This window comes from Crinia signifera, chromosome 6, assembly GCF_055691185.1.
Source record: "Crinia signifera chromosome 6, ASM5569118v1, whole genome shotgun sequence".
Classification (NCBI taxonomy): Eukaryota; Metazoa; Chordata; class Amphibia; order Anura; family Myobatrachidae; genus Crinia; species Crinia signifera.
This window is the reverse complement of record NC_139222.1, coordinates 37,373,747-37,399,695: the sequence shown is the minus strand read 5'-3', so window position 1 is coordinate 37,399,695 and position 25,949 is coordinate 37,373,747. Positions and strand designations below refer to the sequence as shown.

The following is a 25,949-nucleotide window of genomic DNA, read 5'->3' as shown; positions in this document are numbered from 1 at the left end:
AAAAGTATGTGCTGCAAATACTTTTTGTACTGCTTTTGGATCGCATCACACACGCATTGCATGCATGCCGTGCAATGCGATCTAGCCCATAACATATGCGATTCTCGCAGCGTGTATGGGCACCTTTAGTGCCTGCAACATTTTGCGGACACAGCACTGAGATGGTGTATGCATACATGTACATGCACCCGAGATCCTAAATAGGATTGCATGTTGCATACGCTTTTACAATCGGGCTGCAGCTTGTTGCAATGGCAATGTGAAAGGGCGCAAAATGTATGGTTTGCAGGAGGGCGCCGGACACCCTAGCACCGGCCCTGATGCTGGCTGCAAGTTGCTGGTGTATTTCAATTGGGTTTTCACTGGCATTTGCCGAGAGTGTATTCAATGCTAGGGTGGAGAACTGGTTTCACCATGATTTTCACCGTGATTCACCAGTGTGCATTCGACATCTTTTTAAGGTGAACTGGAATGCGTTCTTTTAATTATGTGAAGGGGCATGCTATTTGTACAGTATTCACGTGCTACCATCCACTAGGGCATGGAGGCAGAATAAAATAGTGCGCCAAGGCACCGTGCCCAAAGCATGGCGAGCACAGCGTGCCATGCGAGGGGGGCGCGGTGCACCGATACGGTGTCCATGTCGACTGTGTCGACCTTCTGGGAAAACACATGAAAAACCCACGTTGACCTTTTGACTGTCGACCTTCCTCATGTCGAATTAATGCTTTTGTCGACCCCGTTGACCTAAACCCATGTTGACCTTTTAAGGCCTATCGACCTTCAGTGGTCAATCTAATGAATGTTGACCTTCCTGCATTTGTCAACAGTGTATTATATAGGACTTCACTGCCTCATATTTATTGACATTGGGCTCTAACATCCGCTGCCCATTATTGCCCCCCTTTGCCGGCCACCTCATTCTTAATAACGGCATATGCTCTAACATATGTGATTATTAACGCAAGGGACAGCGCTTGCGATAAGAGCTGCCCCTTGCGGTGCGGTGCCGGCACTGAACTTCCGGGTCTGAGACCCGGGAGTCCATCTGTGCATGCGCAGAGTGATGGGGACGGCGGGGGGCATTCTGGGAGGGATCCGTGAAGGATCCCTCACAGTAGAGCTGCGGTAAGAAGCCCATATGCTTCAACAGGGAATCGCCAGCAAAAGCTGTTACTGCGAAGGGCCATTGGAGCATACAGAAATGCGGTAAAAACCCGATAACGGGGGTTTTACCGCATTTCTGCTTTAGAGAATCTCCCCCAGAATATTATATAGTACATTAGATGTATAGACGTGCGCAGCACATTTATTAGGGGGTGCACAGTTGAAGGAGTGTGCCTAGCACCACCTATTGGACATGTCTAACACATTGGAGGCCAGATGTACTAAGCTGCTAAAATGGAGAGTGATAAACAGCCAGCCAATCAGCTCCTACCTGCCATGTCACAGGCTGTGTTTGAAAAATGTCAGGCAGGAGCTGATTGGTTGGTTGTTTATCACTCTTCATTTTATCACTTTTGAAGCTTAGTGCATCTGGCCCTAAGTGTGTCTAACACCGCCAATCGGGTGTGTTTACCATCATTAATTGGTACTCACTACAATATAAATATTTCTCAGCCAGAACATAATCTCCGGCCTATTTCAGTTCTAATCTTCTAATTACTCGGTGTAACAGTAAATGCAAATAAAGTAAACAACATACATGGATGACACAGGTGTGTAGTGATATGGATGACGCAGGTATGTAGTGATATGGATGATGCAGGTATGTAGTGATATGGATGACGCAGGTGTGTAGTGATATGGATGACGCAGGTGTGTAGTGATATGGATGACGCAGGTATGTAGTGATATGGATGATGCAGGTATGTAGTGATATGGATGACGCAGGTGTGTAGTGATATGGATGACGCAGGTGTGTAGTGATATGGATGACGCAGGTATGTAGTGATATGGATGACGCAGGTATGTAGTGATATGGATGACGCAGGTGTGTAGTGATATGGAAGACGCAGGTATGTAGTGATATGGATGACGCAGGTATGTAGTGATATGGATGATGCAGGTATGTAGTGATATGGATGACGCAGGTGTGTAGTGATATGGATGACGCAGGTGTGTAGTGATATGGATGACGCAGGTATGTAGTGATATGGATGACGCAGGTATGTAGTGATATGGATGACGCAGGTGTGTAGTGATATGGGTGACGCAGGTGTGTAGTGATATGGATGACGCAGGTATGTAGTGATATGGATGACGCAGGTGTGTAGTGATATGGATGACGCAGGTGTGTAGTGATATGGATGACGCAGGTATGTAGTGATATGGATGACGCAGGTATGTAGTGATATGGATGACGCAGGTGTGTAGTGATATGGGTGACGCAGGTGTGTAGTGATATGGATGACGCAGGTGTGTAGTGATATGGATGACGCAGGTGTGTAGTGATATGGATGACGCAGGTGTGTAGTGATATGGATGACGCAGGTGTGTAGTGATATGTGTGACGCAGGTGTGTAGTGATATGGGTGACGCAGGTATGTGGTGATATGGATGACGCAGGTATGTAGTGATATGGATGATGCAGGTATGTAGTGATATGGGTGACGCAGGTATGTAGTGATATGGGTGACGCAGGTATGTAGTGATATGGATGACGCAGGTGTGTAGTGATATGGATGAAGCAGGTGTGTAGTGATATGCATGACGCAGGTGTGTAGTGATATGGATGACGCAGGTGTGTAGTGATATGGATGACGCAGGTGTGTAGTGATATGGGTGACGCAGGTGTGTAGTGATATGGATGACGCAGGTGTGTAGTGATATGGATGATGCAGGTATGTAGTGATATGGATGACGCAGGTGTGTAGTGATATGGATGACGCAGGTGTGTAGTGATATGGATGACGCAGGTGTGTAGTGATATGGATGACGCAGGTATGTAGTGATATGCATGACGCAGGTGTGTAGTGATATGGATGACGCAGGTGTGTAGTGATATGGATGACGCAGGTGTGTAGTGATATGGATGACGCAGGTGTGTAGTGATATGTGTGACGCAGGTGTGTAGTGATATGGGTGACGCAGGTGTGTAGTGATATGGGTGACGCAGGTATGTAGCGATATGGATGAAGCAGGTGTGTAGTGATATGCGTGACGCAGGTGTGTAGTGATATGGGGGACGCAGGTGTGTAGTGATATGGATGACACAGGTATGTAGTGATATGGGGGACGCAGGTGTGTAGTGATATGGATGACACATGTATGTAGTGATAAGGGTGACACAGGTGTGTAGTGATATGGATGACGCAGGTGTGTAGTGATATGGATGACGCAGGTGTGTAGTAGTATGGGTTACGAAGGTGTGTAGTGATATGGATGACGCAGGTATGTAGTGATATGGGTGACGCAGATATGTAGTGATATGGGTTACGCAGGTATGTAGTGATATGGGTGACGCAGGTATGTAGTGATATGGGTGACGCAGGTATGTAGTGATATGGGTGACGCAGGTGTGTAGTGATATGGATGATGCAGGTGTGTAGTGATATGGGTGACGCAGGTGTGTAGTGATATGGGTGACGCAGGTATGTAGTGATATGGGTGACGCAGGTGTGTAGTGATATGGATGACGCAGGTGTGTAGTGATATGGGTGACGCAGGTATGTAGTGATATGGGTGACGCAGGTATGTAGTGATATGGGTGACGCAGGTGTGTAGTGATATGGGTGACGCAGGTATGTAGTGATATGGGTGACGCAGGTGTGTAGTGATATGAGTGACGCAGGTGTGTAGTGATATGGGTGACGCAGGTGTGTAGTGATATGGATGACGCAGGTATGTAGTGATATGGATGATGCAGGTATGTAGTGATATGGATGACGCAGGTGTGTAGTGATATGGATGACGCAGGTGTGTAGTGATATGGATGACGCAGGTATGTAGTGATATGGATGACGCAGGTATGTAGTGATATGGATGACGCAGGTGTGTAGTGATATGGGTGACGCAGGTGTGTAGTGATATGGATGACGCAGGTGTGTAGTGATATGGATGACGCAGGTATGTATTGATATGGATGACGCAGGTGTGTAGTGATATGGGTGACGCAGGTGTGTAGTGATATGGGTGACGCAGGTATGTAGTGATATGGGTGACGCAGGTGTGTAGTGATATGGATGATGCAGGTGTGTAGTGATATGGGTGACGCAGGTGTGTAGTGATATGGGTGACGCAGGTATGTAGTGATATGGGTGACGCAGGTGTGTAGTGATATGGATGACGCAGGTGTGTAGTGATATGGGTGACGCAGGTATGTAGTGATATGGGTGACGCAGGTATGTAGTGATATGGGTGACGCAGGTGTGTAGTGATATGGGTGACGCAGGTATGTAGTGATATGGATGACGCAGGTATGTAGTGATATGGATGACACGGGTATGTAGTGATATGGATGACACAGGTGTGTAGTGATATGGGTGACGCAGGTATGTAGTGATATGGATGACGCAGGTATGTAGTGATATGGATGACACGGGTATGTAGTGATATGGATGACACAGGTATGTAGTGATATGGATGACACAGGTATGTAGTGATATGGATGACGCAGGTGTGTAGTGATATGGATGACGCAGGTATGTAGTGATATGGATGACGCAGGTATGTAGTGATATGGATGACACAGGTATGTAGTGATATGGATGACGCAGGTTGTGTAGTGATATGGGTGACGCAGGTGTGTAGTGATATGGATGACGCAGGTGTGTAGTGATATGGGTGACGCAGGTGTGTAGTGATATGAGTGACGCAGGTGTGTAGTGATATGGGTGACGCAGGTGTGTAGTGATATGGATGACGCAGGTATGTAGTGATATGGATGATGCAGGTATGTAGTGATATGGATGACGCAGGTGTGTAGTGATATGGATGACGCAGGTGTGTAGTGATATGGATGACGCAGGTGTGTAGTGATATGGATGACGCAGGTATGTAGTGATATGGATGACGCAGGTATGTAGTGATATGGATGACGCAGGTGTGTAGTGATATGGGTGACGCAGGTGTGTAGTGATATGGATGACGCAGGTGTGTAGTGATATGGATGACGCAGGTATGTATTGATATGGATGACGCAGGTGTGTAGTGATATGGGTGACGCAGGTGTGTAGTGATATGGATGACGCAGGTATGTAGTGATATGGATGACGCAGGTATGTAGTGATATGGATGACGCAGGTGTGTAGTGATATGGGTGACGCAGGTGTGTAGTGATATGGATGACGCAGGTGTGTAGTGATATGGATGACGCAGGTGTGTAGTGATATGGATGACGCAGGTGTGTAGTGATAAGGGTGACGCAGGTGTGTAGTGATATGGGTGACGCAGGTGTGTAGTGATATGGATGACGCAGGTGTGTAGTAGTATGGGTTACGAAGGTGTGTAGTGATATGGATGACGCAGGTATGTAGTGATATGGGTGACGCAGATATGTAGTGATATGGGTTACGCAGGTATGTAGTGATATGGGTGACGCAGGTGTGTAGTGATATGGGTGACGCAGGTATGTAGTGATATGGGTGACGCAGGTGTGTAGTGATATGAGTGACGCAGGTGTGTAGTGATATGGGTGACGCAGGTGTGTAGTGATATGGATGACGCAGGTATGTAGTGATATGGATGATGCAGGTATGTAGTGATATGGATGACGCAGGTGTGTAGTGATATGGATGACGCAGGTGTGTAGTGATATGGATGACGCAGGTATGTAGTGATATGGATGACGCAGGTATGTAGTGATATGGATGACGCAGGTGTGTAGTGATATGGGTGACGCAGGTGTGTAGTGATATGGATGACGCAGGTGTGTAGTGATATGGATGACGCAGGTATGTAGTGATATGGATGACGCAGGTGTGTAGTGATATGGGTGACGCAGGTGTGTAGTGATATGGATGACGCAGGTATGTAGTGATATGGATGACGCAGGTATGTAGTGATATGGATGACGCAGGTGTGTAGTGATATGGGTGACGCAGGTGTGTAGTGATATGGATGACGCAGGTGTGTAGTGATATGGATGACGCAGGTGTGTAGTGATATGGATGACGCAGGTGTGTAGTGATATGGATGACGCAGGTGTGTAGTGATATGTGTGACGCAGGTGTGTAGTGATATGGGTGACGCAGGTATGTGGTGATATGGATGACGCAGGTATGTGGTGATATGGATGATGCAGGTATGTAGTGATATGGGTGACGCAGGTATGTAGTGATATGGGTGACGCAGGTATGTAGTGATATGGATGACGCAGGTGTGTAGTGATATGGATGAAGCAGGTGTGTAGTGATATGCATGACGCAGGTGTGTAGTGATATGGATGACGCAGGTGTGTAGTGATATGGATGACGCAGGTGTGTAGTGATATGGATGATGCAGGTATGTAGTGATATGGATGACGCAGGTGTGTAGTGATATGGATGATGCAGGTATGTAGTGATATGGATGACGCAGGTGTGTAGTGATATGGATGACGCAGGTGTGTAGTGATATGGATGACGCAGGTGTGTAGTGATATGCATGACGCAGGTGTGTAGTGATATGGATGACGCAGGTGTGTAGTGATATGGATGACGCAGGTGTGTAGTGATATGGATGACGCAGGTGTGTAGTGATATGTGTGACGCAGGTGTGTAGTGATATGGGTGACGCAGGTGTGTAGCGATATGGGTGACGCAGGTATGTAGCGATATGGATGAAGCAGGTGTGTAGTGATATGCGTGACGCAGGTGTGTAGTGATATGGGGGACGCAGGTGTGTAGTGATATGGATGACACAGGTATGTAGTGATATGGGGGACGCAGGTGTGTAGTGATATGGATGACACATGTATGTAGTGATAAGGGTGACACAGGTGTGTAGTGATATGGATGACGCAGGTGTGTAGTGATATGGATGACGCAGGTGTGTAGTAGTATGGGTTACGAAGGTGTGTAGTGATATGGATGACGCAGGTATGTAGTGATATGGGTGACGCAGATATGTAGTGATATGGGTTACGCAGGTATGTAGTGATATGGGTGACGCAGGTATGTAGTGATATGGGTGACGCAGGTATGTAGTGATATGGGTGATGCAGGTGTGTAGTGATATGGATGATGCAGGTGTGTAGTGATATGGGTGACGCAGGTGTGTAGTGATATGGGTGACGCAGGTATGTAGTGATATGGGTGACGCAGGTGTGTAGTGATATGGATGACGCAGGTGTGTAGTGATATGGGTGACGCAGGTATGTAGTGATATGGGTGACGCAGGTATGTAGTGATATGGGTGACGCAGGTGTGTAGTGATATGGGTGACGCAGGTATGTAGTGATATGGGTGACGCAGGTGTGTAGTGATATGAGTGACGCAGGTGTGTAGTGATATGGGTGACGCAGGTGTGTAGTGATATGGATGACGCAGGTATGTAGTGATATGGATGATGCAGGTATGTAGTGATATGGATGACGCAGGTGTGTAGTGATATGGATGACGCAGGTGTGTAGTGATATGGATGACGCAGGTATGTAGTGATATGGATGACGCAGGTATGTAGTGATATGGATGACGCAGGTGTGTAGTGATATGGGTGACGCAGGTGTGTAGTGATATGGATGACGCAGGTGTGTAGTGATATGGATGACGCAGGTGTGTAGTGATATGGATGACGCAGGTGTGTAGTGATATGGATGACGCAGGTGTGTAGTGATATGTGTGACGCAGGTGTGTAGTGATATGGGTGACGCAGGTATGTGGTGATATGGATGATGCAGGTATGTAGTGATATGGGTGACGCAGGTATGTAGTGATATGGGTGACGCAGGTATGTAGTGATATGGATGACGCAGGTGTGTAGTGATATGGATGAAGCAGGTGTGTAGTGATATGCATGACGCAGGTGTGTAGTGATATGGATGACGCAGGTGTGTAGTGATATGGGTGACGCAGGTGTGTAGTGATATGGATGACGCAGGTATGTAGTGATATGGATGACGCAGGTATGTAGTGATATGGATGACGCAGGTGTGTAGTGATATGGATGACGCAGGTGTGTAGTGATATGGATGACGCAGGTATGTAGTGATATGGATGACGCAGGTATGTAGTGATATGGATGACGCAGGTGTGTAGTGATATGGGTGACGCAGGTGTGTAGTGATATGGATGACGCAGGTGTGTAGTGATATGGATGACGCAGGTGTGTAGTGATATGGATGACGCAGGTGTGTAGTGATATGGATGACGCAGGTGTGTAGTGATATGGATGACGCAGGTGTGTAGTGATATGGATGACGCAGGTATGTAGTGATATGGATGACGCAGGTGTGTAGTGATATGGATGACGCAGGTGTGTAGTGATATGGGTGACGCAGGTGTGTAGTGATATGGATGACGCAGGTGTGTAGTGATATGGATGACGCAGGTGTGTAGTGATATGGGTGACGCAGGTGTGTAGTGATATGGGTGACGCAGGTGTGTAGTGATATGGGTGACGCAGGTATGTAGTGATATGGGTGACGCAGGTGTGTAGTGATATGAGTGACGCAGGTGTGTAGTGATATGGGTGACGCAGGTGTGTAGTGATATGGATGACGCAGGTATGTAGTGATATGGATGATGCAGGTATGTAGTGATATGGATGACGCAGGTGTGTAGTGATATGGATGACGCAGGTGTGTAGTGATATGGATGACGCAGGTATGTAGTGATATGGATGACGCAGGTATGTAGTGATATGGATGACGCAGGTGTGTAGTGATATGGGTGACGCAGGTGTGTAGTGATATGGATGACGCAGGTGTGTAGTGATATGGATGACGCAGGTGTGTAGTGATATGGATGACGCAGGTGTGTAGTGATATGGATGACGCAGGTGTGTAGTGATATGTGTGACGCAGGTGTGTAGTGATATGGGTGACGCAGGTATGTGGTGATATGGATGATGCAGGTATGTAGTGATATGGGTGACGCAGGTATGTAGTGATATGGGTGACGCAGGTATGTAGTGATATGGATGACGCAGGTGTGTAGTGATATGGATGAAGCAGGTGTGTAGTGATATGCATGACGCAGGTGTGTAGTGATATGGATGACGCAGGTGTGTAGTGATATGGGTGACGCAGGTGTGTAGTGATATGGATGACGCAGGTATGTAGTGATATGGATGATGCAGGTATGTAGTGATATGGATGACGCAGGTGTGTAGTGATATGGATGACGCAGGTGTGTAGTGATATGGATGACGCAGGTATGTAGTGATATGGATGACGCAGGTATGTAGTGATATGGATGACGCAGGTGTGTAGTGATATGGGTGACGCAGGTGTGTAGTGATATGGATGACGCAGGTGTGTAGTGATATGGATGACGCAGGTGTGTAGTGATATGGATGACGCAGGTGTGTAGTGATATGGATGACGCAGGTGTGTAGTGATATGTGTGACGCAGGTGTGTAGTGATATGGGTGACGCAGGTATGTGGTGATATGGATGACGCAGGTATGTAGTGATATGGATGATGCAGGTATGTAGTGATATGGGTGACGCAGGTATGTAGTGATATGGGTGACGCAGGTATGTAGTGATATGGATGACGCAGGTGTGTAGTGATATGGATGAAGCAGGTGTGTAGTGATATGCATGACGCAGGTGTGTAGTGATATGGATGACGCAGGTGTGTAGTGATATGGATGACGCAGGTGTGTAGTGATATGGGTGACGCAGGTGTGTAGTGATATGGATGACGCAGGTGTGTAGTGATATGGATGATGCAGGTATGTAGTGATATGGATGACGCAGGTGTGTAGTGATATGGATGACGCAGGTGTGTAGTGATATGGATGACGCAGGTGTGTAGTGATATGCATGACGCAGGTGTGTAGTGATATGGATGACGCAGGTGTGTAGTGATATGGATGACGCAGGTGTGTAGTGATATGGATGACGCAGGTGTGTAGTGATATGTGTGACGCAGGTGTGTAGTGATATGGGTGACGCAGGTGTGTAGTGATATGGGTGACGCAGGTATGTAGCGATATGGATGAAGCAGGTGTGTAGTGATATGCGTGACGCAGGTGTGTAGTGATATGGGGGACGCAGGTGTGTAGTGATATGGATGGCACAGGTATGTAGTGATATGGGGGACGCAGGTGTGTCGTGATATGGATGACACATGTATGTAGTGATAAGGGTGACACAGGTGTGTAGTGATATGGATGACGCAGGTGTGTAGTGATATGGATGACGCAGGTGTGTAGTAGTATGGGTTACGAAGGTGTGTAGTGATATGGATGACGCAGGTATGTAGTGATATGGGTGACGCAGATATGTAGTGATATGGGTTACGCAGGTATGTAGTGATATGGGTGACGCAGGTATGTAGTGATATGGGTGACGCAGGTATGTAGTGATATGGGTGATGCAGGTGTGTAGTGATATGGATGATGCAGGTGTGTAGTGATATGGGTGACGCAGGTGTGTAGTGATATGGGTGACGCAGGTATGTAGTGATATGGGTGACGCAGGTGTGTAGTGATATGGATGACGCAGGTGTGTAGTGATATGGGTGACGCAGGTGTGTAGTGATATGGGTGACGCAGGTATGTAGTGATATGGGTGACGCAGGTGTGTAGTGATATGGGTGACGCAGGTATGTAGTGATATGGGTGACGCAGGTGTGTAGTGATATGAGTGACGCAGGTGTGTAGTGATATGGGTGACGCAGGTGTGTAGTGATATGGATGACGCAGGTATGTAGTGATATGGATGATGCAGGTATGTAGTGATATGGATGACGCAGGTGTGTAGTGATATGGATGACGCAGGTGTGTAGTGATATGGATGACGCAGGTGTGTAGTGATATGGATGACGCAGGTGTGTAGTGATATGGATGACGCAGGTGTGTAGTGATATGGGTGACGCAGGTGTGTAGTGATATGGATGACGCAGGTGTGTAGTGATATGGATGACGCAGGTGTGTAGTGATATGGATGACGCAGGTGTGTAGTGATATGGATGACGCAGGTGTGTAGTGATATGTGTGACGCAGGTGTGTAGTGATATGGGTGACGCAGGTATGTGGTGATATGGATGACGCAGGTATGTAGTGATATGGATGATGCAGGTATGTAGTGATATGGGTGACGCAGGTATGTAGTGATATGGGTGACGCAGGTATGTAGTGATATGGATGACGCAGGTGTGTAGTGATATGGATGAAGCAGGTGTGTAGTGATATGCATGACGCAGGTGTGTAGTGATATGGATGACGCAGGTGTGTAGTGATATGGGTGACGCAGGTGTGTAGTGATATGGATGACGCAGGTATGTAGTGATATGGATGATGCAGGTATGTAGTGATATGGATGACGCAGGTGTGTAGTGATATGGATGACGCAGGTGTGTAGTGATATGGATGACGCAGGTATGTAGTGATATGGATGACGCAGGTATGTAGTGATATGGATGACGCAGGTGTGTAGTGATATGGGTGACGCAGGTGTGTAGTGATATGGATGACGCAGGTGTGTAGTGATATGGATGACGCAGGTGTGTAGTGATATGGATGACGCAGGTGTGTAGTGATATGGATGACGCAGGTGTGTAGTGATATGTGTGACGCAGGTGTGTAGTGATATGGGTGACGCAGGTATGTGGTGATATGGATGACGCAGGTATGTAGTGATATGGATGATGCAGGTATGTAGTGATATGGGTGACGCAGGTATGTAGTGATATGGGTGACGCAGGTATGTAGTTATATGGATGACGCAGGTGTGTAGTGATATGGATGAAGCAGGTGTGTAGTGATATGCATGACGCAGGTGTGTAGTGATATGGATGACGCAGGTGTGTAGTGATATGGATGACGCAGGTGTGTAGTGATATGGGTGACGCAGGTGTGTATTGATATGGATGACGCAGGTGTGTAGTGATATGGATGATGCAGGTATGTAGTGATATGGATGACGCAGGTGTGTAGTGATATGGATGACGCAGGTGTGTAGTGATATGGATGACGCAGGTGTGTAGTGATATGCATGACGCAGGTGTGTAGTGATATGGATGACGCAGGTGTGTAGTGATATGGATGACGCAGGTGTGTAGTGATATGGATGACGCAGGTGTGTAGTGATATGTGTGACGCAGGTGTGTAGTGATATGGGTGACGCAGGTGTGTAGTGATATGGGTGACGCAGGTATGTAGCGATATGGATGAAGCAGGTGTGTAGTGATATGCGTGACGCAGGTGTGTAGTGATATGGGGGACGCAGGTGTGTAGTGATATGGATGACACAGGTATGTAGTGATATGGGGGACGCAGGTGTGTAGTGATATGGATGACACATGTATGTAGTGATAAGGGTGACACAGGTGTGTAGTGATATGGATGACGCAGGTGTGTAGTGATATGGATGACGCAGGTGTGTAGTAGTATGGGTTACGAAGGTGTGTAGTGATATGGATGACGCAGGTATGTAGTGATATGGGTGACGCAGATATGTAGTGATATGGGTGACGCAGATATGTAGTGATATGGGTTACGCAGGTATGTAGTGATATGGGTGACGCAGGTATGTAGTGATATGGGTGATGCAGGTGTGTAGTGATATGGATGATGCAGGTGTGTAGTGATATGGGTGACGCAGGTGTGTAGTGATATGGGTGACGCAGGTATGTAGTGATATGGATGACGCAGGTGTGTAGTGATATGGGTGACGCAGGTATGTAGTGATATGGGTGACGCAGGTATGTAGTGATATGGGTGACGCAGGTGTGTAGTGATATGGGTGACGCAGGTATGTAGCGATATGGATGAAGCAGGTGTGTAGTGATATGCGTGACGCAGGTATGCAGTGATATGGATGACGCAGGTGTGTAGTGATATGGATGACGCAGGTGTGTAGTGATATGGATGACGCAGGTATGTAGTGATATGGATGACGCAGGTGTGTAGTGATATGGATGACGCAGGTGTGTAGTGATATGGGTGGCACAGGTATGTAGTGATATGGATGACGCAGGTATGTAGTGATATGGATGACGCAGGTGTGTAGTGATATGGGTGACGCAGGTGTGTAGTGATATGGATGACGCAGGTGTGTAGTGATATGGATGACGCAGGTGTGTAGTGATATGGGTGACGCAGGTGTGTAGTGATATGGATGACGCAGGTATGTAGTGATATGGGTGACGCAGGTATGTAGTGATATGGGTGACGCAGGCATGTAGTGATATGGATGACGCAGGTGTGTAGTGATATAAGTGACGCAGGTGTGTAGTGATATGGATGACGCAGGTGTGTAGTGATATGGGTGACGCAGGTGTGTAGTGATATGGGTGACGCAGATATGTAGTGATATGGATGACGCAGGTATGTGGTGATATGGGTGACGCAGGTATGTAGTGATATGGATGACGCAGGTATGCAGTGATATGGGTGACGCAGGTATGCAGTGATATGGATGACGCAGGTGTGTAGTGATATGGATGACGCAGGTATGTAGTTATATGGATGACGCAGGTATGTAGTGATATGGATAACGCAGGTGTGTAGTGATATGGGTGACGCAGGTGTGTAGTGATATGGGTGGCACAGGTATGTAGTGATATGGATGACGCAGGTATGTAGTGATATGGATGACGCAGGTGTGTAGTGATATGGGTGACGCAGGTGTGTAGTGATATGGATGACGCAGGTGTGTAGTGATATGGATGACGCAGGTGTGTAGTGATATGGATGACGCAGGTGTGTAGTGATATGGATGACGCAGGTGTGTAGTGATATGGGTGACGCAGGTATGTAGTGATATGGGTGACGCAGGTATGTAGTGATATGGATGACGCAGGTGTGTAGTGATATGGGTGACGCAGGTGTGTAGTGATATGGATGACGCAGGTGTGTAGTGATATGGATGACGCAGGTGTGTAGTGATATGGATGACGCAGGTGTGTAGTGATATGGATGACGCAGGTATGTAGTGATATGGGTGACGCAGGTGTGTAGTGATATGGGTGACGCAGGTGTGTAGTGATATGGATGACGCAGGTGTGTAGTGATATGGATGACGCAGGTATGTAGTGATATGGATGACGCCGGTGTGTTGTGATATGGATGACGCATGTGTGTAGTGATATGGATGACGCAGGTATGTAGTGATATGGGTGACGCAGGTGTGTAGTGATATGGGTGACGCAGGTGTGTAGTGATATGGATGACTCAAGTATGTAGTGATATGGATGATGCAGGTGTGTAGTGATATGGGTGACACAGGTATGTAGTGATATGGATGACGCAGGTATGTAGTGATATGGGTGACGCAGGTATGCAGTGATATGGATGACGCAGGTGTGTAGTGATATGGATGACGCAGGTATGTAGTGATATGGGAGACGCAGGTGTGTAGTGATATGGATGACGCAGGTGTGTAGTGATATGGATGACGCAGGTGTGTAGTGATATGGATGACGCAGGTGTGTAGTGATATGGATGACGCAGGTGTGTAGTGATATGGATGACGCAGGTGTGTAGTGATATGGATGACACAGGTGTGTAGTGATATGGATGACGCAGGTATGTAGTGATATGGGAGACGCAGGTGTGTAGTGATATGGATGACGCAGGTGTGTAGTGATATGGGAGACGCAGGTGTGTGGTGATATGGATGACGCAGGTATGTGGTGATATGGATGACGCAGGTATGTGGTGATATGGGTGACGCAGGTGTGTAGTGATATGGGTGACGCAGGTATGTAGTGATATGGATGACGCAGGTATGTGGTGATATGGGTGACGCAGGTATGTGGTGATATGGATGACGCAGGTGTGTAGTGATATGGGTGACGCAGGTGTGTAGTGATATGGATGACGCAGGTATGTAGTGATATGGATGACGCAGGTGTGTAGTGATATGGATGACGCAGGTGTGTAGTGATATGGATGACGCAGGTATGTAGGGATATGGATGACGCAGGTATGTAGCGATATGGGTGACGCAGGTATGCAGTGATATGGATGACGCAGGTATGTAATGATATGGGTGACGCAGGTATGTAGTGATATGGCTGACGCAGGTGTGTAGTGATATGGATGACGCAGGTATGTAATGATATGGGTGACGCAGGTATGTAGTGATATGGGTGACGCAGGTGTGTAGTGATATGGGTGACGCAGGTGTGTAGTGATATGGGTGACGCAGGTATGTAGTGATATGGATGACGCAGGTATGTAGTGATATGGATGACGCAGGTGTGTAGTGATATGGATGACGCAGGTATGTAATGATATGGGTGACGCAGGTATGTAGTGATATGGGTGACGCAGGTGTGTAGTGATACGGGTGATGCAGGTATGTAGTAATATGGATGACGCAGGTATGTGGTGATATGGATGACGCAGGTGTGTAGTGATATGGGTGACGCAGGTGTGTAGTGATATGGGTGACGCAGGTATGTAGTGATATGGATGACGCAGGTATGTAGTGATATGGATGACGCAGGTGTGTAGTGATATGGATGACGCAGGTATGTAGTGATATGGATGACGCAGGTGTGTAGTGATATGGATGACGCAGGTATGTAATGATATGGGTGACGCAGGTATGTAGTGATATGGGTGACGCAGGTGTGTAGTGATACGGGTGATGCAGGTATGTAGTAATATGGGTGACGCAGGTGTGTAGTGATATGGGTGACGCAGGTGTGTAGTGATATGGATGACGCAGGTATGTAGTGATATGGATGATGCAGGTATGTAGTGATATGGGTGACGCAGGTATGTAGTGATATGGATGACGCAGGTGTGTAGTGATATGGGTGACGCAGGTATGTAGTGATATGGATGATGCAGGTGTGTAGTGATATGGGTGACGCAGGTACGTAGTGATATGGGTGACGCAGGTATATGACAATGGTCTAGTACAAGTAACATGGCAAAACACACATTGATTGATGGGCGCTTCTTTGAATGGAATACAGTCCTCAAATGCAAAAGTCTTTGGTAAAAGGTATTGCTAACGGCAGGGAGGTGCTCATAAGGGTAGGAACAGCATTAGGGGGGTGTCTGTGCACCCCTAACACTCAATGTGCGCACACCTACGATTAGATGATTTTACTGAATTATCGTTTAACTTACAGACCGCAGACCGTATAATTTACCAACCTTCTATTAGACACAAACCTGTCATAGTAATAGAATTATAGACACACAATTAGAGATGACCATAAATACAGTGCACTGTATGTAGCTGGATACACTACAGAGATAGAGACATGTTATTGCCTATAAGTTATAGTAATGTAGGTAGTTACTTACGGTGAGAACCTTCTGACACTCTTTCTGTATATGATCTAAGCCTGAAGCTTCCCTCATATACACCTGTCCTATATGCTATTGTATAGTTTTATTACCTCGTCAGCTGGCATATTGCTACAATCTTTCATCCCAGTGGGCAGTGCTCTCTCTGACTGCAGAAAGGCGCTATCAGTAGTAGTCACCTGTATATTACTCACTTTATTGATAATGATGAGCTGTCCCGCGGGTCTTTAATGTTTGCGTACCTCCCAAATTTGTATTCCGCTGTAGTGGGACCATTGCTCGCCCAACATTTGGGGGCGTGGCCTCACGAGAAAGGGCGTAGCCTTCACACCCCTGTTTTTGCACTGCTGCCCCTCTGCCTGCAGGAATAGATGCTGGTTCTTTATTTGTAGCAGGTAGACAGCATACAAGGTTAACAACTTGGCAATTCTCCGGTTACAGCATGGCAGGTTTTCCAGCAGACAACAAATAGGTTTCACAATGCGGGTACACTCCAGCGATCCCTAGCATTATCCCCACATTCCCCCAGCCTATTGCCCAGCCACTAAAAGGCATTGGGAACCCTGAACCTCTGTTCTGAACAAACATATAACAGGAAACCACAGGTTAATTGGCAGACAGTGACTCTCAATAGATATTAGGAAACCCAGACTGGATCTAATCAGTCCCACTGCTGTTTTAAATTTTGATCCTGTTGTCCTTGATTCATGTGGAACAATGCTGCCTCTGTCACACTATACCCACTATATCGATAATGATGCGCAATCTTTAACGATCCCCCCTGTCATCCGAACATGCAGTCAAATCTGACTATATCCGCAGCGACCGCATCAGAGTGCTGGGTGACATCACTGACCGATAGAGCATTCGTTTAGCGGCACCGCCTATACCGTTAATGACATCATCAGTGCCGTATATCATATAGCGTGTACCAAGCTTAAGATACTGTAGATGTTTCCATACAGCAGTGAACCATTTGACACTCGGGTACATTTATTAAGATGGGCGCTCTATTAAAGATGGGATGTTGGACATAGCAACCAATCAGATTATACTTCTTATTTATTTACCACCTTCTAAAGGATAATATGTAGTACTGTATCTTATTGGTTGCTTGGAGTATGATATAAGTCCTGAAGTTCCCCTCATATGAAGTGCTGTCCTTTATACTGTGGCAGCATTTTTATTACCTTTTCAAATTACATAATACTACATAATACTACAGTCTTTCCTAACAGTGGGTAGCGCTCCCTCTTGCAACAGTAAGGAAATAACTATCCGCTTAAGTCGCTTGTCTGTGTATTATTACTTTTATTTTATTGCATAGTTGCTCAACTTTGATTGTGGCTCTCTGAGAGACACGCGGAGAGGAGACGAGATACCACACATCGGGGGAGCGGGAACGGACGACGCGGATGATGCAAAATGATGCAAATCATATTAACCCCGCCCCCTCCCTGAAGAGCCACGAATTCAGGCATTTAAATTAGTGTCTCCAGGGGGTTGTGGGGCCTCTGGGCACATGCGGCCATTTTGGCAGGTACTGTTTGTTTTATTATTGTTTATTACTAGTTTATTATATAGCACACACATATTCTGCAGGTAATATTTCACAATTCCCCAGTGGAGCTTACAATCTATATTCCCTACCACATGTACACGTATTCATGCTATAGTTAGTTTTTGGGTGGAGCCAATTAACCTATATGTATATTTTTGGGTTATGGGAGGAAAACGGAGTACCCAGAGGAAACACACGCAAACACAGGGAGAACATACAAACGCCACACAGAGACGGCCATGGTGGGAATCGTACCCATGACCTCAGTGCTGTGAGACAGTAATGCTAACCACTAATGCTGCCCTTTTATACTTTGTAATGTGTAATGGAGCAAGTACAGTACATAAGTATAAAGGTATGTAAAGGTATAAAGGTATGTAAATAAAAAAAGGCCATAAAAATAAGGAAACAAATGATAAAAAATCCTTAAAGTTCAATGTTTCAGTGATGTCAGCTGCCCGCCCCCTGCATGTCAATCACAGCCGTATTAGCATGAGAACACCCAGCGTTCTCATGGGAATGCCCATAGAATGCTGGGCGTTCCCATATGCCGTATGCACAGCGTGACCATCGCTCCCCATCAGGGGTGTAACTAGTTCTTTGTGGGCCCCATAGCAAAATATTGAAAGCCACCCCCCCCCCTTGTGTGCGTCTATGGGGACAGTGTGCGTCTATGTGGACAGTGTGTGGCTATGGGGACAGTGCGCGGCTATGGGGACAGTGTGCGTGTGCGGCTTTGGGTACAGTGTGCGTCTATGTGGACAGTGTGAGGCTATGGGGACAGTGTGCGTTTATGGGGACAGTTTGCGGCTATGGGGACTGTGTGCGTGTGCGGCTATTGGGATAGTGTGCGGCTATGGGGACAGTGTGTAGCTATGGGGACAGTGTGCGTGTGCGGCTATGGGGACAGGGTGGGCTATGGGGACAGTGTGCGTGTGCGGCTATGGGGACAGTGTGTGGCTATGGGGACCGGGTGCGGCTATGGGGACAGGGTGCGGCTATGGGGACAGTGTGCGTGTGCGGCTATGGGGACAGGGTGCAGCTATGGGGACAGTGTGCGGCTATGGGGACAGTGTGTGGCTATGGGGACAGTGTGTGGCTATGGGGACAGTGTGCGTGTGCGGCTATGGGGACAGGGTGGGCTATGGGGACAGTGTGCGTGTGCGGCTATGGGGACAGTGTGTGGCTATGGGGACAGGGTGCGGCTATGGGGACAGTGTGTGGGCTATTTAGCAACTGATGTTGATAAATCTATGTAAAACATATTACTTAAACAGCAAAGATGGGCCCCCTGCAGATCTGGGCCCCATAGCAGCTGCACCCCTTGCACCTATGGTAGTTACGCCCTTGGACTTCATGGACGTGAGGCTTCACGGGCAGGTAAGCGGGGCTTCACGGGCATTGGGTGGCCGGGGCTTCATGGGCCGCTGGTAGGCGGGGCTTATGAGACAACACGCAAATGGGAGGGGCTTTGAGCATATGAGCAATGTTTTGTATATAGCCGTGCCTCCTCCCTAAGGCACCGAGCACTCATTTCCTCTACTTGTGCTGCTGCTGCGGCCGCCGGCCAGTTTGACATATAAGTGCCTGAGGTCAGTGACTGACATCGTGTCTTGATAGTGGTGTGACTGGGTGCAGGGGGGAATCTGCCAGCCCTGGGGACTGCTCGGGCCTGATAGCAGCTGCGCCCCCTGCACCATCGGTAGTTACGCCACTGGTCCCTGTGCAAAGGCCAGGCGATTGCGAAGCAACCAGAATAAGGAACAGAGTGTATACATTCTCTATGCCCCTTTTATGGGTTTACGGAACAGGATATAATATGAACACAATGTAAAAAACGTCAAAAGCAAGACTTTGAACTACTGAAGTTTTATTACTTTACAGTAGGTCAAAGTCTTGCGTACAGTCACTTTTGCACCTTTTCCGTAATTGATTTGAATCTTTACAGTTTTTCATACATGCGGTACAATTTTGGCTTACGTTTTTGACTATATAGTCTAAATCATGAGAAAAGTTAGGCAAAATCACACAGTTTACTGCTTGCATTACCGATGCGTGGTCTGCGGGGCCGGTGAGTAAAAATAGACTGTGCGGGCAAAGCAATATATTACTGTATCGCATACAATATATATTTGGCCATAGCCGAAATCGCACATAGTCAAAATTGCAACTGCATATAAACACAATCGACGTGCAATTCAAGGGGAAATCTCATAGTCACAATCAGCCATAGCCAATATATCACCATGGGCGGGATGCACTAACAACCGCTGCCATTACCGCCCCCCTCTGCTGGCCTCCGCAGCGATACTAATCCCACATGCTCTATCATATGCGATTAGTATCGCAATGGGCAGCACTTGCGATAAGAGCTGCCCTTTGCGAAGCAGCTAGCGGGGGTGAGCGGGTCCCGGGCAGCTCTCCTCCCTCCTCCTACCCGGCTGCTCCTCCTCCTCCTCCCTGCACCATGAAGGGGATGTTCAGGGCTAGGGAGGAGGTAACACAGGAAGAGGCTTCCCGGACACAGGTGAGGGAGGAGCAGTGAGGGTCTGTGCGGGGTGGAGGGGGGGGTGGTCCGTGCTGGGCGGTGGCAGGTCGTGAAAAGAAGCCCAGAGGCTTCTATGGGGTATTGCCAGCTTTTGCTGGCTATACCCCTGCAGCGAAAACCTGGCATGCGGGTTTTCCTGCATACCAAAATGTGGTAAAAACCCAGATTATGGGATTTTTACCTGAATGGTTCTCAGTAATAAAGACATTATTTTAGATTAATGTGTAATTATCTGTGGTGAAATTGGACACTTGCGTCTCTCTATGGGGACCAATAGGAAAAACAATTCAACTAAAGTGCTGGAGGCTAATCCGAAACGCGTCAGTTGCTCTTGCAGCATCCTATGTTTGACCCATTGGTATACCAATACAGAGATCTACATCCTTTGTAGGCTTGCTATATTTCAACTGTCCTGGGACGAGGGGGAGGAGCCGACCAGTGCGGTGAGCTATCATTTCCAATTTGAGGCAGCTGTGCGACACCGGTCCAGCCAGAGGGCCGAAGACTGTGCACTCCGGACACGCCCTCACGTCTGTACCAAGAAGGAGCCACTGACAGAGGGCCGCTGATCTAGCCACACATGCTGGGAGTAATCCACGCAAGAGCAATTATATACACTCACCTCTTGTCTTAAGCGTTTATGATATTGGTGCACTTTGATCCCTGAAAGTCCATTTATAATCACGGGAAATTTTTAACAGGTGGCCACTTATTTTATATCATTGTATTATTAGCAGTTAATTAGTAAAGATTGCATAACACATGTAGAGCCAGATTCTCTAAGCTTCAAAGGTGATAAAATGTAGAGTGATAAGCAGCCAGCCAATCAGCTCCTACCTGCCATGTCACAGACTGCATTTGAAAAATGTCAAGCAGAAGCTGATTGGCTGGCTGTTTATCACTGTCCATGTTATCACTTTTGAAGCTTAGAGTACCTGGTCCGTAGTATTTTATTGATACCTATTGCCCGGTGTCAATTAAATAAAGAAGCACAATTACCTCTTGTAGAGCTTTTGTTGCATCCAGATGGTTGGGCTACAATGTTTGGGTCAAAAGGTCAACACAAGATGCTCAACATGCATATGATCAACACAAACAAAAAAGGTCGACACAAGCAAACAGTTGACGTGAAAATGTCAACAGGAGGTGTGTTTTTTTTTTTACTTTTTCATTCACGTGGACTAAGAATTAGCCCAAAGTATGGTGAGAGAAGTGAGCCATGCGAGGGGACGTGGTACACTGATTAGGGTTCCACGTGCTCAGCTGTCGGCATTGCCAAAAAAAAGGGGAGAAAAATCATGTTGATCTTTTCTACCATGTCCATCCTTTGCGTGTTGATCTAATGCACCACACCACTCTGTCTCTGACATACCCTCTGTCCAGGGGTTAAAGTGGGTAATGAATGGGGTGGACCTGAGTTCAATGGTAGGGGAAACTAGCTCCATCTCCACCACAGCCCTGCATGGTAATTCCAACAGAAACGCCTGTCCCAGTGGCTTCCTTTTCTGCCACGGCGTATGTGATGTCATGCCATCACCGCCTCTGAAGTGAAAAAGTGCCACTAAGAGGAACAGGCTCTGCGCATACTGAAGACAAGGTTAGAGGACGCAGATAGGTGAGGAAGCTGCTGGAGACACAAAGGCCATGAGCTGCTGGAGTAAAATATACAGATGTGTATAAGGGGAACTACTGTGGCATTATGTGTATAAGGGGCACTACTACTGTAGTCATTAGGTGTATACGGTGCACTATTACTCTGGATGTTTTGTGTAATGGATACTACTGCTGTGGAAATTATGTGTATAAGCGGCACTACCAGTGGCGTAAGTTTGTCCCAGTTGCCCAGAGGCAAGATGAATATTGGTGCCCACCCCACAAACACAACGTTATTCAAAATATATATAGTCTGTTATGAAATATATTATATACTGTATGTATATACAGAAAGAGAGGGAGAACACATATATATATTTCAGAACTCAGCCACAGAAGCGATTTTGATGGCTTTCAATTAATGGATTTAAACTGGCAGTGGTAGAGAGGTGCCCCCTTGAGAGCAGGAGCCCGGCGGCAGATGACTTCATTGCCTCCCAGAGTTCTGCCTCTGGGCACTACTACTGTGGGCATATGGTGTAATGTGAATATGATTGTGCATCCACTTGTCTGCATGCATATGGAAACTATTGGGCCTGATTCAGGTTCATCTGTAGTTTTGCGAGAGACCGGAAAACTGCTTCCTCCAGGATGCTGGGGGGGCCTCATAGCAAAGGGCAGGGCCAACCCACATGCCGGGTCCCAACCCACGATATGATTGCAAAATTTTGCAATTGCATCGGAACGTTGCAACCTCTTCGGAGAAGTGCTTGCCTCTTTAGGGAAGCTCCCTGCCTGCGCAGCCTAGTTGCGAAGGAAGTCACCGGGCCGCCATTTTTCCCCTTGCAGCCACTGCAGGTGATAACACAGAGACACCATGACCTGACCCAAAAAAAGTACCGGACAGACACGCATCTGTTTTTTCTGAATGCGCCCCCCAAAAAGACATGTTGCTGCCCACTTAATGGGTCCCCAACCGGCACTTATGCTGGCTATATGTAACGCTGTCTGGTTCCACGTGTCAGAATATATGATGGTTCAGTGCCTCCACCCCAAGCAATTAATGAAATAACGGATTAGAATTTAATATTTATAGCGGATGAGAGCCATATGGGTGAGCTTGGGGAATCACCTGTAATGATATTCATTAAACATACACTCTTGAACAATATATTTTTATCTAAGTAGATAATAATCACAGTATATTTCACACTACAATGTCAAGGTTGGTCATGACGGGTATACTTATGCCTTTAAAAGTAATACCACCTTACAGTATATGGATGCAACCAATAACCATAGTATAGATTAAATTCAACTCAACTTAAACTCCTCACTTTTTTATCATAAATTACCCTACAGACCCACCAAAAGGAAGGGGTTCTTTTCAGAATTATTATTGCGCAATAATATATACATTAACCTTGTGCACAATATGTCTAAAGTTGACTAGTCAAGGTAAAGCGCTTGTATGTGTGTCTTGTTCTTTAGGATTCCTGTTAGTGCCACTATGTAATGCTCCTTGCCAACAACAGTTCAGACCTGAGTCCTGTAAGTTAAGTGTGCTGGGGAGCACAGTGACTCTTTATATAAAATGTCAGGATAAAGTATTTGTAATCCGCTCCAATAAGGTAAAGAAGACTTTAGTGTACAACTCCTGCCGATGATGCTCACAGAGGGTTAATAGTCTATTTCCCTAGCCCTACACTTGGTAGTGAATAAATCTGCTGCAGGTTACTCCAGGCTACCGTACTTATTCTTTCAGATGAATATACAATCTTGCTGGTGGCTGCAGCCAGGGCAGGCGACAGGGGGGGGTCAAGGGGGACAAGTGTGACGGGCCCCAGAGATATAAAGGGCCCCAGAGCTTCCATGCCTGGGTACGGCCACTGTCTGTACAAGCTGACTTGTCAGTGACCCTTGCGGGCTGGCCGTCTACTGTTTACCATCTGTTTTTGGCTGAGTCTGACTGAATCACTGTGTGCCACTGCCATCTACTGTGTGTGGGCCCTGCCACTTGGCGCTCAGAGCCATCTACTCTGTGTGTGCACACGGCCTGGTGCCGCAGGCGCACAGCCTAACCCACCGCTGGTGCTGAAGCCTCAGTCTCTGGCTCCTGTACAGGCCAGCAGCAGCCGGAGCCAGCAGGACTGAGAAAGAGAGAAGACCGCACCTGAAAGCAGGATCTGGAGCAGCGAAAGGTTAAGGCTCATGCAGAAGAGCATTGTGTGGATTTGGGATTAGGTGGGGGGCCCCAGAAATAACATTGTACAGGGCCCCAAGATTTCTGTTGCCGGCCCTGGCTGCAGCAGGGATACTCAATCTGCTACCGTCTACCACAGGTTATAGAGATTTCCTCTCAGGCAGGGAGGAAAGTGAATTTCTGCCCACAGCAATACTATCCACAGTCTTTTGGTACTGAGTAATATGGTAATCTTGACAGAGAAAATAATAATTTCTACTCTCAGGGGGTATAACTGGTGCTCTTCCCCTAGATAACCTTTCCTCAAAGGGTATAGGGAGAGGTGTTGGGTTGGCTACTATATGATACCGGATTAATGAGGGTTATATAATTTGTGTCCTCTTAGCCAATCTGTCCACCTGTTACAAATTGTTTCTGTAGTATCTGCAATCTCTGTAGTGTAAATACCAGAACTCCTGCAGTATTTACTCCTCACTATAGTTCCTCAGCGAATGAGCTTTTATAGATATAAATAGTCTCTGAGGTATGCTATACACTGTCTGGTCCGCTGCACGGACTATAGCCTTGTTAATCTGCTACTGCAGACTGTGAGGATGCTGCCTGTCACTCCTGGTCATAGCCGCTCCAGTCAGTAACTGCTTCTTTGTAACACTGGGATGCTAACTATATATAAATATATTTTCTCCTTTGTACAATAAAGTCTGTCATTGAATTCATCAAACTCACAAGCGCTAGCTTTGGAGTCTTTATGTTTTCCAGCACCCTCAGTCTGTTCCTTTACCTCCTTGTAATCCCCTCCAGTCACTCCCTGCTGTCTTATTTACATAGATAGTGTCACTAGCTGGACTTGTACTCTGTCACAGAATGGGTGATCTGCAGTCCCACATAGGCCCTCTCCCCCAGCTGCTAGCTGTCACCTGAACCATACCTCCCAACTGTCACGATTTTAGAGGGACAGTCCCGATTTTCGGGTACTGTCCCGCTGTCCCACCCGTGGCAGGCATTGTCCCGCTGCGGGGGGTGACAGTTGGGAGACCCCCAATCTAGTAGAGTAGACGCTGTACGCATGCGCACAGCGTCTATTCTCGTATGAAAATGAGGTCGCGGCTAATTAGCATAAGCCGCACCCTCATTTGCATACGCCCCGCCCCCTTTTCGGGCGCGAGTGTCCCTATTTCATACGGACAAAAGTTGGGAGGTATGCCTGAACTGCTTCTCTGGGGCTGCTGTGGAAATGGGGGAAGGCTTCCTGCTGTGATCAGCATCACTTCCTCTCCTGCCCAGGTAATACTGATGGGACTCAATCCATTTACCAGCACCTACTATTTGGGGGAACTCTGGAGCCGATGGTGTGGGCTCCAGCCTTGCTGACAGTTACCTCAGACTCTCCCCTCAGGGAAACTGGCTGCTCCATTTCCAAGGGGATACAAAGCTTTATTAGTCCCAGCTGTATGAACACTATACAACATTCTGGGCTGTTACATCCTCTTATTCTCAGCCTTCTCCTTTCCATGAGCCCTTCCATATATGAATGAATCCATAAACATATACCATAGCATTAACAGAGAATACAGGCAATAAGCATTGTATTATATTACAAAAACCGTTAAGATATATAAAATTACATAAAACCGATAAAGTCAGCTAGTACACAGGTGATGCTATACATAACGCTATATATA

General features: G+C 47.1%; 1 long non-coding RNA gene across 1 annotated transcript in view; it reads right to left on the bottom strand.

Moving 5' to 3' along the window:
- The window catches only part of LOC146006922 (uncharacterized), a 49,754-nt gene extending 24,104 nt beyond the window's left edge, over positions 1–25,650 (bottom strand). The window contains exon 1 of the long non-coding RNA XR_014444126.1: positions 25,591–25,650. This is a non-coding gene — a long non-coding RNA (uncharacterized LOC146006922). The remainder of the gene's footprint in view (positions 1–25,590) is intronic.
- Positions 25,651–25,949: the final 299 nt, after the last annotated feature.